Below are 15,964 nucleotides of genomic sequence, written 5' to 3' on the forward strand. Positions count from 1 at the left end.
GAGGACAGAGAGAGGGAAGAAGCGACACGGACTCTAAATTCGTTTCTTCTGCTTCCGCGTTTTTGTTTTTTTTTTTTTTGACGTTTGCAGATAGTCACGGTTTTTGTAAACGTCACGTAATTATGTTACACGATTACGATGTTACTTCTTTTGCGAGCTGTGTTTGTTAGATTTTATGTACTGTAATTGAATGCAGCGTGTGTGAATGTGGTACGATTATAACATTACGATATTACATAAAATCTTTTTGATATATTACGATATTACATTAAAATCGCTTTTTCATGAAAGAAATTTTTGTCCCTTTTCTCGCTCGTTCTCTTTCAGATGTCTATGTGAATTTTTTCATTGTAATACGCTGTGATTATATAAGAATAATAAAAAATATACTCTCTAATCATCTTATGTACTTTCTGTAATATTGAATAAAAATAATATATATCTGCATATAATAATATATTAAATAATAAATAAAATGAAAAATAAATAATAAATAAAAATATATAATATATTATATATTTTTATTTATTTATTGAAAAAATAGAAAAATTTTTTAATTTTCTCGAAATAAAGTACTCGCATAGATCTCTGCAGGGAGGAATTTCTTTCCATTGAAACAATATCTTATATTAGGATTTATTTATTTAATTGTGTCATGGGATATAAGAAATCCCTCAGATTTCAATTCAGTTTGCTAATAAAATTAATAAGCCGGATATTAAATCTATAATTAAACGTGAAATTGATACCCACTTTGGTGGCCATAAAAAAATAATCAAGAAATGAGAAATTATTCAATTGGATGACGATTATGTAATACGTGCCAAGTGTTAACAAACTCATTATCATTTGTTTTATCCATTGTCGTATATAATACCATGATCAATATGATAGAGCAAAAAAGAACTTATATCGTTTATAGCCGGTTTTGTAATATCAATGAGAAGAGACGATAGCCACTACCAATATATGCAGCGATGCAACGGAATGCGGTGGCGCGCGCAGACCTGCTGTCATTATTAATCTACAACCTAGGAATGCGCAATCCGTCTGACCTCGTAATGTAATCAGACGCGATAGCTGACAGTTATCGTATAAGAAAGTGATGGTAATTCACTATTTTGTCTGCAACGATTTAAGAGCTTATTGGTAATTATCGTAAATCTAGGAAAGTCCTAATCGCAAATAATTCCCTTTACGAGCATGATGTTCATCTTCGTGTAATGATGCAACGAATCAGGGGGATTATATTTTTCTTAGAAACTTTTAAAGCTTACGTAATAAGAAAATTAAATTACTGAACAAATGAATTTATTTCTGTTATGATTTTTCCTTTTTTCCTTTTTTTTATAACGTTTCAATCTCTACAAAATTTTGAAAACAGGTCTGGTAAAAAACGCCAAATTAATATTTTTATAAAATATCGAATACACTCTTTACGTAACAAAAATTGTGCCCCAAGTAAAAATCGAATTATTTTAACAGTTGCCCCATTTTAAAATATAAATCCATTATAAATATCCAGCAAACACAATTAAAAATTTCTAAAGCATCACAATAAGGCTACCACAATGGGAATTCTCGTGACATCTGGGTACTCGTCTCACTGTTCCAGATCCTTTCGAGAATCCACTCGCGCAGACTCGACCATTCGGAACAAGCGTTTTAATACGTCATTAATTCATCCACAGCGTCACTCCAGGATAAAATGATGACGCCATCGTTTTCTCCCACTGCGACCAACTATGACGTTGTCCACGTCACTCTTATTGCTTCTGCGCGTAGACCAGCTAGGCAGGGTTGTTACCGAGAAAGGGAAATAGAAAGAGACGGGATGAACGAGAGAAAGAGAGAGAGAGAGAGCCGCTTTTCCAACGTCGATTTCCACCACCGCCATACGGCCTCCATTCATGCATCACCCGATGCACCCCGCGCGTCCATCCAGCTCCTTCGCACCCCCCCCGCGCCCCCAACATCTCTCTTCCACCCCTTTTGCACGCGGTACACGCGTGGCAAAGCGGAGGCGTCAGCACGAGTCGATGTCGCCCTGGTTTAATCAGCCATAAGACAGGCACTTCGACACGTGACGAAACACTGAAAACTCGTGGCCGGCTCCTGTGATATCGCCGGCGTGCCATCACCTGTATGAAGCGATCGCTGATCCGGAAGAACGACGACCGAAGGGTAAGGTCGACTTCGATCCGATCGCGATAGGGTAGAATCGGCGACGCGCTCCGTTCACGTTCGGAGAACGCTTGTCTCTAAATCCGAGCGCATTAAATCGAAGCGAGCTTTAAAGCTGCCCGTCTTGGAGCGCGTCTTGTTCAAGAACAGCTGTTTCGCTGTCATCTTAATAAATATTTATTAAGCAATCTTTTACATAAAAGTTTAATTATATTTTTTTATTTTTAATTTCTTACGTCCTGAGAATTAAAAATTAAATTCAATGTTGCAAATTTGTCCAAGCATAGAAATCTCAACATGTATAATAGACAAACAGAGATGCATAGATAAATGTATTATATCCTCAACACGATATATTGTGAAAGCGCAATCGACAATGCGAAGCAAGGAACAACACACTATAACAAGAATCAACTGACATTCACGATAGTATAACGAGCACAATTATCGCAATTGATTGTGTCGTGAGATGCACATAAATATTAGTAGTAAGATAAAGGCGGATAAAGTCATTCGCCATCGGCGGAATCGCGTTGATTTTGACAAGGCAGTGTTCGACGATGAACGACACGCGTATCCCCGGGCTAAAAGCGCGTAGATAATATACTCTTTTCACAATCGGCTTCCTATCGGCAAATAGACGTGTATGATAATACGAACATGCTTGAGTAACTTGAACTTTGACAATCGCCGTTGTCGACAAATCGCGATTCAATATCATGGAATTTATAATTGAAATTATTCGCTCTTTACTAATGTTATTCGCTCTATGAATCGCTCGTTACAATTGCGACATTCATTATGCCAGTAGGTCTTTTTGATATTAATGACAAAGCGTGCAGAACGTGCAATATTCTGGCGCCACCTTGATTAATTAGCAAGATTGAGTAATTAACAATCGCGGCGGAGAAAGAGACAGAGAGGTAATGGCTTCGAAATAAATTATCGAGGTTTCGTGTTGCACCTGAGATAATCAATTTTTCAAGATTACCGTTAAGATATAAAGATTAATAATATGTTTTTGCACTATTATCATTTATTATTGTTTCGCCATTAAATTGATCTTATTTGCTAAATAAAAAAAGAGCATAATGCTAAAATATTTCGAAACTCGGAAGATAAAGAGGTACTTATTCCATACCTAAAAGACAGAAATAGTTAGAGTAAAAAATTAATACATGATACATCGTGTTTCACATAAATTATTTAATATTTATAAGTATCGAAAAAATAAACCAATCATTATATAACGACAGAAGCAAATAATGAATTTTAAATCTACTCATTATTATAAGATTTAGTTAGTATTTCCAATGTAAATTATGATATGACTATCTTATTAATGAAAATTTGCAGGATAGTAAATATATGCAGCAGAAAGTATTTTTATTTAAAAATGAAATGTAGTTACAGCCTGTTACTCAAATGCCAAATAAAACTTCGTCATAGATTTATAACTTCGTTACAATACATTATCATTAGATTATATTACATTGTATGATATCTCTCTCTCTTTTTTTCCCCAATATAAAATTATAAATTTTGCATTTAAATAGAAAGAATATTATATAATCAATGATAATTATTATTTTATGAGATAGAAGTTAGTTAAAATTAATGTAAAAATAACAGATTTTTTTATTCGACTTTATTCTTGAAGATTAATATGTAAAATCCTACCTCTCATACAATGTTAAAGAACTCTGTATCTATAGATATCTCGGCATTAAAATGCTACTTTTTTATATATTGACCTCTAGTTAGTTAAAAAAATACTTGAGACATTCTGCAGATTTATATTTATACAAGTAATGTCACTAAAAAATGAATTACTGAGCTGCATATGTATAAGGTTAAAGCGAGAACGATGACTTTAAAAAGTGTATTCAAAGATCTGAAAAAAATGTCATGTATCAAAGATCTAATTTTTTGTATGACATACTTATTTGTTCGCACTTATCAATCGGTGGAAATTGAAAAATATCGATAATATCTTTCAGATCGACCGAGGATGGCTGCTCTTTGGAAGCTGTCATTCGATTCACGCGACGAACTGGACGGATTTTCTTCGGCGGATAATTTGTTTTTATTACTCGGGCTCGGTGTGAACTGTTTAATGATTTTTTAATAAACTTCCGGGCACTCTTTGTGCCCCGTCCTGAAGATCGTTGTACCGTGTACGCACTGAAACCAACACGGCGCATAATCTTTTATTACACTGTGATGACCTTTCCTTCGTGAGCTAGTAAAATGCGCTCTATCAGTATGTATAAAAGGACGAGCACGACGATGCCAGTGAACCTCCTCTGCCCGCGTACTACCCTCGTATTCGCGCTCCCTCTCTCTCTTTTTCTCTCTTTCTTTCGCAATGTGGAATTATTTTTTACGGCATTTATAGAACGTGACTCGCGCATTGGTTCGTATAGAGCGTAGCGTGCAATTAATGAATATAAATCAGTCGGCGTGTTTAAGAGACATCCACTCTTGGATGCGCGACCGACGATGGGGGAAAAAATTTCTCGCGAAAAACTGTGTGCTGGAATTTTTCTCGGCCATCATCCGATCGGACTGGCTTCCGGTTTCCTATCGACGTAGTGCATTCGTCGACAGTGATGTTGAAATGCGCGACACAGATCGCGTTATTTCGAGTGCAACGTGATACAGATCAAAAACGAAACTGTCCCTCACTTTCGCAACAATAAATGCGAATCGATAGATTACAATAGAGCTTTAAGCTTAATAGAAATATAATAGAAATTTCTACCATTCATAACAATATACGGGTCTCTCAGAATTATTTAAACACCTGTAGGCGTTCAAATAAGTGGATTTCTGATTCAATTTGTTTGAACGCGTATAGACATTTAAATAATTCTGTGAGATCCGTGTGTAATCCGTGATTGATAGAAATTTCTGAAAAAAGTAAATTAATGATACACGTAATATTGAAAAATAATTAGATCGAAGATTATTAAAATTAAAATTATGGTAAATATATTTCACAATAACATATATTTTAATATATTGAGTAATATATTCCAATTATGAAATTCGATTAATAATATCGATAATCGTTAAATATAATAATTATAAAAAATAAACTTATATTTTATATCTTATTACTTGTCGCATATCGAGAAATACACACGATTTCGATAACATATATATGAAGCGTCTCGTGCCATTACACTCACTCGAACTTCGTTAGGCGACTGAAGGTCACTGTGTATACACATTAACGCGTTATACATGAGCAAAATACGAGCACCGAATTTTCAATCATTTTCAGATTGAAAATTCACAGTGATATATACGAATCGAAATCGAGTGATCCAAATAACAAATAATCATAATACATCAATTGTTTATTAATAATTAATTTGAAATATAAAGAATAGACTATATTATCTGTATAAATTTATTTTGTACTGTATTAAATGTTTCGGGAAGCAGTTCTTAACAGTCACATAGTATTCGGTGTTTGTTTCTACGATGTATTCTGTAATTATTCGTGAAGAATAATCACAATTGGAGAGGCGATATAATGACAACGATGAATCGTCTCGTACTGCTGGCTACCTCGAGTCACAAATGATAACAAGACGAGTAGGCATAAACAGTACATTAACGCGTATAAACATAAGCGTATGTAAACATTAGCAGCGCGTTTGTCTTATTGTCATTTATACGACGCGAGTCGGGATACTAGGTAGTGTCAGCAGTACGAGGCAGTTTATTGTCATTGTATTAAAATTCAATCATTCTTTACGAATAATTAGAGAATAATTATTAGATTGTGAGACTAATTATTTCGCGTGATTAATCATGTCGAACGAATGCTATTCATTAGTTGTTTCAGCGTTTATTTACTTGAAATGAAGAATTTAAAGCAATTATGAGTGAAACTTTTTAGATTATTTTCTTTCAATATTTAAGATACGAATTACTTAATTTTCTAATATTTACATTTTAATATACTTCGTATCACGTCTCTCGCGCGTATTTAGATATAATTTGTGCATCGAATCGAGATCAAATACTTTCACCGGAATAATTCAAACTGTAATATTTCAATCATTTATTGATATGTTTATTTCGTGGAATTTGTGTTTGAAGTTGTATCGGGCGTATAATATTAAATTTCAATTGTATATTTCCGAATCCATTGAATTTTAATTAATTCGATTTGCTTAATATTACGGTGTATTAATTATTTTGTAGACTGTTATTTATATAAATTTATTTTGTAGCGTGTTAAATATATTTCATACAAGCAGCAGTTTCCAACAATCACACAGTATTTAATATTTGTTTATGCTGCATTTTCTAACTATTCGTAAAGAACGATCACGTTTGGAGAGGTAATACAATGATAACGAGTTATTTCGCGTTATTAATATTGCCTACTGTCTCGAATCTCGTCGCGAATGACAACAAAACGAACATATAAACGCTTATAAACATAAACGTGTACAAATTAGCAGCATATTCGTCTTGTTGTCATTCGAGCAACGAGATTCGAGGCAGTAAGTAGTGATAACAGCATGAGACATTGTCGCTATATTATTTTTCGATCATTTTCTTTACGAAAATGCACGCAATCATAATTAACGATGTCGCGTTGTCGCGAGTGAATGTCACATATATGCCAAAAAAGCAACAAGAGGAAACAAGAAAGAACAACAAATTAGAGAAGATGTCAGAGAACACGACAGAGTAATCATAAGGTAAATGTAACTTATAACTTATTTAATTTGTTATCTATAAAATTGTTTATTCCCGTGATAAACTGTTAATAATCCATTTTACGTAATATATAATGTATAAAATATTTTAAATTTTAAATTACTTTTTTCTAAAATAAATTAGTATATATAAATATTTAATATTATGAAATATGTATAACTGTCCATAAATTTATTTTGTGTCCTCCTAAAATAGAAAAGTTTTTTGCATAATATATTTCGAAGTTATAATTTATTTTGCATAATGTATTTAGAAATTAATATAATTGGAAATAAAGGTGCATATATATATATATATATATATATATATATATATATATACATATATAAATAATATAGTTAACATATATATATAAAATTCGTGCACTTGATAGCAAGGGCAATGTAAGATAGCGATATAATTTTGATAGGATATGAGCAATATAATAAGAAGAGAAATGTTATTTATAATATTTATTTTTAAATACAAAAAAATAAGCCCCGGAAGAGTTAATATTTGCGATTATATTTAAATATGTGCTTAACAATATTTACTAACATTCTCTTTGTATTTCATGCGAAGATATTTTTATTGAAAAATTTTATTTAATATTAACAAATATGTATATATTTATTAGTTGAATATTTATATATTGAATAATTATATATTTTCTCTATTATTTCTTTAAGCTTTGGCTCTTGTATAAAAAAATTATACATAATGATTATTAAGGATAGCATAAACAAAAATGATCGCATAAACACGCGCGACATATTTATAATAATATATAAACTCTCTATAATTTTGTGGAATTAAGGTTGTAAAGTTGTAATATTTGAACATTAAAATTAGCAACTTGTCCCCCGTGTTTTCGCGAGAAAGAAGGAAGTTGTGACGACCGTGCATAGCAGGACTCGCAGTAATGGAGAAGGACGAAGAGAAAGAGAAAAGGAACCGGTTGCCGTTTCTCGCACAGGCAGGAAGAACGAAGCGAGGGTGAGAGGCCGATATTATGCAATCGTGCGAGTCACAAGTCGCGGGTTGTACGACGAAAGACGACTGTCGCGCGAACAGAACACATGCTTAGAGAAAATATTAATAGACATGCATATGTGAGTTTAATATTATAGTATTATTCTACAATTATAGACATTCGTCTATTTTCATGTAATGATAAAAAATAATAATATTCATATAATATTATAATATTAATATTAATTTTAGTAGAAAAATAGAGAGGAAGGAAATTGAAAATGCTAGAAATGATTTTAATTAGCAATTAAACTCTTAACTTATAATTAATTACAAATATTATTTGTGCAAATATATTTTAATTTCGCTATAAAATATTGTTATAATAAAAAAATCTGTCGTGAAAATTATGACAATATCCTAATAGAAAATATTAATATAATCTCTGTTTCATAGTTTCAATAAACTTTTAATTGCACATTTTAATTGTACATATAAATGTCGTATGAGGAAAACGTTCATTTAATTAGGCAAAGCGTAGTTAATTCGAGGAAAGCTTGACGCAAAAGATTATTATTAGTTCATCCTCTCACAGATTATCCTAATAACGTGTTCGGATATTGTATATAATTACATCGCTATTGCACAACCTAATAACTTTAATTGCAATCTGAAATCTTTTATTGCCACGCTAATTACAGTAAGATAGCCGTTACACATGTTCTTGTAACTTTAAAAACGGTAGACTTTTAATTACTCCACATGACACATATTTATCAAAGTACTCAACCGCGAATAATTACATTATGTAATATTCAACTGCTACATAATGCTCGTCTATCAATATTCAGATATAGTTTTAAAAATGTTTTAATAATGAACAATCAAGATCAATGGGAAGTAGAGAGAGAATAATAGAAAAAAATAAAATAAAAATAATTTTTACATGTCATATGGTATCATCGATAAGCTAGTTGATCGTCAATATCATTTAATAAAAACATTTTAAATATATGTAACAAATAAAGTAAAGAAAGAAAATATATGTCAACTAAATAAAATATATGTTCACTTAACATGAAAGAAAATAAAAATTTAATTCATGAAAAATAAAAGTATCTATAGTCTGACTAACTTTGATCTACTTATTAAACGAGAAAGATATTTTATCCTGCATTGAAATTTTTATTAAAGGTTCCTTAGATATTATCGCATCTAATTTGTGCTAAGAAATCGCTAATTACGCCCGTGTTGAAACTAGATGCATTGCGTACGTGTATACTTTCGTGAATAAAGTACAATATAAGCGTTCATCTCGCAATATATAATACATAATTCTGAGATGCAGCGTATAAGCGTAATTTCCCTTTCAGCGTGAATGAGATTAAAGCATGGTGCTGAATGCGTGGGCCGCTCCTCTATAATGGAATCACGGCGCGTGTCGGTGAATCGATCTAAGAGGGTAACTCTTCTTTTTTTTTTCAACGTCGCGTTAATAAAAAGCGACTACATATTATCATCGATTACTATAGTATCTCTATTTTATACTGGTATTTAAAAGCGTATCTAATCGGACTAGTGGACGATGAATGTCTGCGTGAGCAGTAAAGAGTATCAGGCTTGCAAGATCTATATTAATCGGCCGTGGTAGCATCTATTCTAAATATCGAATGCGAGCTTTTAATAAGAAACTTATAGAGAAGTCGAGCTAATGGTAAATTAAATATAAATCTTTTCCTTATTTAAAAATCGCAATTATTAGTTGTAGTCAAAATTTTTAATCGCTTATTAACACAATTAATTTTTAAATTTATCAAAAGTTTTAATTTTTTAATCATAATTAATGAATAAGAATAGTCGCAAAGAGAATTTATTAAAATTGACATTAAAAAAGTTTCAGTCGATTATTTACTTTTGCTAAAAAAACTTTCCAAATTCCATGAGAGAAATACCATATTTATATCCATTTTATTTTTAACTCTATACGTAGAAATATTGTAAAATCTCGACAATTGTACATACCTTTGATATTTGAAGAACATTTTGTGCTGAAACCGAAATATCTATTATCTTGCTTAAACGATATAGTTCAGTTGACACCATTGCAACAATTACAAATGCGGATTTAATTCAAAACCATTGCAACTATTACACACACAATCACGAATTTAATTAATTATAACTTTTAAATTTGATTCTCATGCACATATTTCAAATTTCTTCGCTCCTACTACAACATAAAAAGATCATTAAATACAATTTATTATTGAAATATATATATATATATATATATATATATATATATATATATATATATATATATATACATACATATATATATACATATATATATATATATATATATATATATATATATATATATATATATATATATATATATATATATATATATATATATAGAGAGAGAGAGAGAGAGAGAGAGAGAGAGAGAGAGAAAGAGAGGAGAAAAAAGTGAGGGAGATTATATAAGATATATATATATATAAGATTAATTTTTTATGCTAACAAATATTGTGTATAAAAATATTCAACTGTGATAGAGAAAAATTTAAATAAATAATCGAGTAAAGATTTTTCATTATTACTTAATAATATCCTCTCACATTTTCCTAATTATTATAAAAATAATAATCTGTGCATAACATCATAATTGCAATAAATTTCTATTTTTATCGGTGATCTTAAAGAAGCGTTATCTTGTAGCGTATAGTTAAAGATTTTACAGCTGATTGAAAAATCACAGAGGTATCGAGTGCGAGGAGTTTAATCGATTGAATAAGATCACGAAACGAGTATTAGCGACGATACGTCGCGTATATAAGATTAACAAAACGTCAATTAATAAAACAAGTGGGCGTTCATGTCACGCGTGGGTGTCGCTTGAATTGGTATATACATATACACATGCATGCAGTGCGGGCATATCATTAAAGAAAAGTATGGGTGGTACGTAAAGTCGTTCCGTGAAATGGAAATCGGATAACTGCCGCTTTCATGCGGCTTCGATCGGCGATTATCCGCACCGGAAAACTATCCGCACCATAAAACGATTGGCGCTTAAAATTACAGACGCCGTTAACCTCTGGTTAACCATCGCCGCGACCCGCCGACTTTTCATTCATACGACGCGAATTTATCAAAATGCACCGAATCGATCGTAACTGATTTTATTAACGAGTGCCGTGAAATAACAATAATGCAACACGTAGGCGATATGCTCGTGAATTCATTGGTATACTTGGGAAATAATGTCAAACCGAGTTAAACGATTTATATTATAATTGTTTCCCTTTGGAAACTCACTCTTTAGTAAGGCTCTTTAGTAAGGCTTGAGATGAGGGTTGTGAGGGTTAATCTCAAATTCGAATTTCAATTTCGATAAAATTAGTTCTCACGATTGATAAGGGAAAATAAGGCAAACAGAAATGCATACATTTCACTAAATATGTATATTATATAAAATTCTTAATATATTATTTTCATAAAACTTTGGGATTCCAAAATATACGTATTTTTATTCTTAGATTGGTTTTTTTAAAATGCTACGTTATATTGTCGGCTTTGAAGTATTAACCTTTAACAGGATGCCGGTCTATATAATATCGTTGACGTTGTTTTATTCCAATTGTTGTTGAATGTCATTTAAAAGAGCATTCAGCTCGTTTCGTGTTAAGATATCGTCTTTCGACTGATATACGAATATCTTTCTGTATATAAAAGAGAAAATATAAAAGGGTAAAATAGATTAATATGGCGAATTAAGAATTAATAGTGGTATAACTAGTCGATCATATTCTAAAAAGAACATTAATCCATAACTCTTATTCAAAAGACACGGAGAACACTTGATAACTTTTAATTCTTTTTAAAAGTATTTATATATATCTATACTGATCGTATAGTGAATTTGAATCTTATAAACAAGCGTGTCTAAATATCATAAAATGTAAAAATTGCAATCCATTTCTGAAATTTTTGAAATAAAGCTATGTTGTCCTTAAGATCAACGATTCAATTAATCTTACATGTGTTTTCTGACCATTATCGTTTTCGATCGCGCTAAATAAATGAACAGTTGAAACTCCTGTTCCCACCTTCCCACGAGTAAGGTGCGACGCCAGGTGCCGCTAAGTTTTCTGCATCCGAAACGAAAGGAAACGCGCGGCCGAAGGTGCGACATGATTTAACTGTGCTTGTTATGTTTCTTGTAGTGTTTCTTGCATACGCAGCCGGGCAGCAGCCGCCTCGCCTACAAATAATTTATAGTCTCAAAGAGAGTCGACGCATCCATTATAAATACCTTTTACAACATTCATTAGACGCATTTTCTAAAAACATTTTTACATTATTATTATTATTATTCATAGTAAAAAAGAGTAATAAATAATTGATCAGCTGACCAGATGTCATCGCAAGACTAGAGGATAATTATTCTCTTTAGCTCAAGAATTCTCTGTATATATTTTGCACTGTGCGTGGCTTGCAATTACTCTTTTAGAAAATTTATATAAAAGGCACCGCGTATATGTATACTTAAAAAATTATTATTCTTAATGTAAATCTTAAAGTCTTATAGAGTCATTATCTCTTTCTATTATTTCTTTCTCTCTTTCTATCTTTTATCGCTCTCGCTTTTTCTTTCTCTCCGGCTCGATAGATCAGAGAACGATGGGCGATTAGCGCCGCGTGTGAAAGGGAAAGCAAGCGGTCGACTTCACGGAGGAGGACGATCGACCCGACAGCATGGCGCGGTACATGGGTTCGAGAAACGACTCTCTCCTCCGTACGTAATGCGCGTTCGCAGTCTCTCCAACTTCCATCTGTGTGTGTCTCTCTCTTTCTTTCTCTCTTTTTATTTATCTCTCTTTCTCTTTCTCTCTTTCGCTATTAACTATCTAGCCTCTCTTTTTATGTGCATCTGTTGATGGCATAAATTCGAAAATCTGTGAATAGGAAATTTGTCAATTTTGAACAGAATCGTTTAATAAAGTTTAAGTTTTTAAATTACATGCTATTGTTGACTATAATAATAATAATTTGAAATTTTTAAATGTTAAAATATATAATAAATATTCAGATATTTGTGAGAAAATCAAAATGCAGAACAAATTTTCTAATGAGTGATAAATTTAAATATTCAAATCAAGAGCTGAGTATTATATAATTTAAATGAATGCAATTTTATATTTTTTTATTTGTTTTATCTGTGTATTGTTTGTTATTTTTATTATTATCATGCGAATAAAATTATTCAAGATTGATAGGGTAAAAATACATAATTGTTCATTTTGTGTTTATATATTTAAAGCTACAATTATATTTGTTTTCTCTATCATTATATTTGAATTGTATATCAACTTAATGCTTGTAATTATAAATTATATATTATAATTATAAAATACTTAAATTGGTCATATAAAAAATATTTAAATATTTAAAAAAATTAAAAAATATTAAATTGCAAATAATAAAAAATATTAATAATAAAAAATTAAATAGAAAAAATAATATAATGTAAAATGTAGTACAAAAAAATAAATAAATATTCATCATTTAAATATTTTGCAAAGAAAAACTCGAAATCTATCTTTTGTTTGTGTATCTAAATGATATATATTTAGGTAAAGAGATGTAGAGATGCGGAGAGATGTAGATGGGGAGAAGAAGAAAAATGTAGAAATGCAAAGTATTTTAATATAATTAGCACTTTTATAATAATCTTTCGTGCGTATTCGTGGTGATATTGTTAGAATAAACCACGAGAAAAATAATGAATGAGAGAGAATTCGCCGTAATTACAAGGTTGGGATTTTATACACGAGATTACCATACTTGCGTTATGTAGAACTATGCAAATATTAGGAGAAGCCATTCATTATAATTGGCTTCGCTATGATTAATGGATGGTATTACGGAGTGAAGAATTGTCGGATTCACTGTAGCTCATAATCAGTCGGTATACATTTTCATAATATATACAGTTGCAACATTAACATTGTCGTTGAACTTCTCTTTCTAACCGAGTATATCAATGTATTATCAATTTCTCACGTAGATCGTCGTAAGAAATTTGCCCATAGATATTTTTTCTTAAATTTAATTGGATGTATGCTAATCATATGAAAACTAAATAAAAATAACTATTACACGTATACTTTGCGCCATATTTATGAAAAATTTGAAAAATCAATCTCTCTTTTATAAATATGTTTCGCATGAGAAAAATATTAGTTATTCCTTCTTTTATCGTATGTGAAAGTTACATTGCACATTACATATTTTTATCTTTAATTTTATATTAAATTAAATATTTTCCTTTTCTCTGATTTCTTTGAGCACTGATACTTCTATACCGTACTCATTTTATATTTGTGCGAAAAATGGGAAACTCGGCTTAGAAGAGCTATTATTTACATTGTGCGAAGCGCACGTCTCGGCGTTTTCTATAATTTGCCTTGCGACGCTATCTCCATTGGCGATCGATCGATCTCGCGACGTGCACACGCACCGGAGATCGCGATTGCTCATATACGGATGTACGAGATGCGAGCATGTCGACATACGTGCGCACGCCGACACGCATGCACACATGTACGCGAGAAGAGAGGCAAGGATGAGAGCACGAGTTTCGCGCGCGTACATGCATCTCTGTGTTTCCGCGTTGCTATGCTAATGAGAGAGCGTCCGATCTTCGATTGACTATCCTTGGACGGATTTCTAGCTCGTACCGTCAAGATTCGAGCCGCGATCATACAAAGATGTTCCATCTTAACAAAAAGCAAGAATGATTCACTCTCTCTCTCTCTCTCTCTGTCTTTACATTAATAGACTTAATAGCATGTTTGTAAAACAATGTAAAATAGAATTTTGATAATTATCAGGTGATAACTATGTATTGAATTCATTGAAACATTTTTTTTCGATTTATTAAATGTACATTTCTCATTAAGACAAGGATTTTTTTATAAATGATTTACAAATTTGTTAATGACCAGACGAATACGAAACATTTGCGAAACATTCAACATGATGAAATAATTCGAATGATTTAAGCCTGTGACGAGGAATAGAAATTTTACGACACCGTTAGCTTTTGAATAGGGTTGACCACTTTTGATTTCAATTGGCAATGTTGCAAAACCGGAATGGACTACCTGCAGGATCCTCGAAACAGCTTGATTTTACTAGTTCTCTGTTCCATAGAAATTTGGTACTTTTTTATAGGGTAATTATGCTAATATGAAAGTATCTCTTAAAGATCAGAGATATCCTTGAACGAGATTCGCAGTAGGACACAGCGCGAGAGTTTTATTTACATTAAAGTCGAGATTTCATCGACCGAAAAGGAAGGAGAAGATTTCTGCTAAGTAAAAAGGAACCGATGTTGAACGTGATATAATAAATATAACGCATAAAAAATTGAAATATAGCATAAGCAAAGACATATAAAATGCAGCCAATACGTATTACGTATGTATACAACTATAATAAATAAAAAAAAAATATCTTATGTCATCTAAGTTACTAAAATTCGATTGTCTAAATCAGTATTTTATTTAGATATATAATAAATAGGATAAATAAAACTTTCTAGAAAAAAATTTGCTAATAGTTTATATAATAACTGGTAAAAATACATAATAACTAAAACTACTTTTTTTTTACTTTAGAAAATTTAATAATATTAAAGATACCATAAATTATAGTAGATATAACAGTATTAATTTATTTTATATACTTTAAGGGAAAGAGTGCAGTTGTAAAATCATATAGCAAAATTATTTATTTTTATATATCTCTTTTCAACATTGGATTAAGATATTTAAACAATTTTTTTCTCATACTGTATTTCGATCAATTTTATTTTTTTGTTGATTAAGCTCTCTTTTTGAATTTTTATTATGCTTTAAAAGAAATTAATTTTTTTAGTAACCTTAAGTCTCTTTCGCAAATTTTGATAAAATTATATTTCTCTTTTTTAAACCGATTAAATCATAGTTTACATATCATATGTATCAAATCATATTCATATCTGAATAAATTAAAAAATGATAATAATTCG

The 15,964-nt window shown here is 31.0% G+C and overlaps 1 long non-coding RNA gene across 1 annotated transcript in view; it reads right to left on the bottom strand.

The window, feature by feature from the left end:
• Nucleotides 1-11,493: 11,493 nt before the first annotated feature.
• LOC145970912 (uncharacterized) overlaps nt 11,494-15,964 on the bottom strand; it is a 32,842-nt gene continuing 28,371 nt past the window's right edge. Inside the window, exons 2-3 of the long non-coding RNA XR_014438669.1 lie at nt 11,928-12,151; nt 11,494-11,609 (exon numbers count right to left, since the gene is read on the bottom strand). This is a non-coding gene — a long non-coding RNA (uncharacterized LOC145970912). The remainder of the gene's footprint in view (nt 11,610-11,927; nt 12,152-15,964) is intronic.

This window comes from Camponotus vicinus, unplaced genomic scaffold, assembly GCF_025532165.1.
Source record: "Camponotus vicinus isolate PSW18456_S1 unplaced genomic scaffold, iyCamVici1.0 SCAF_4, whole genome shotgun sequence".
Classification (NCBI taxonomy): Eukaryota; Metazoa; Arthropoda; class Insecta; order Hymenoptera; family Formicidae; genus Camponotus; species Camponotus vicinus.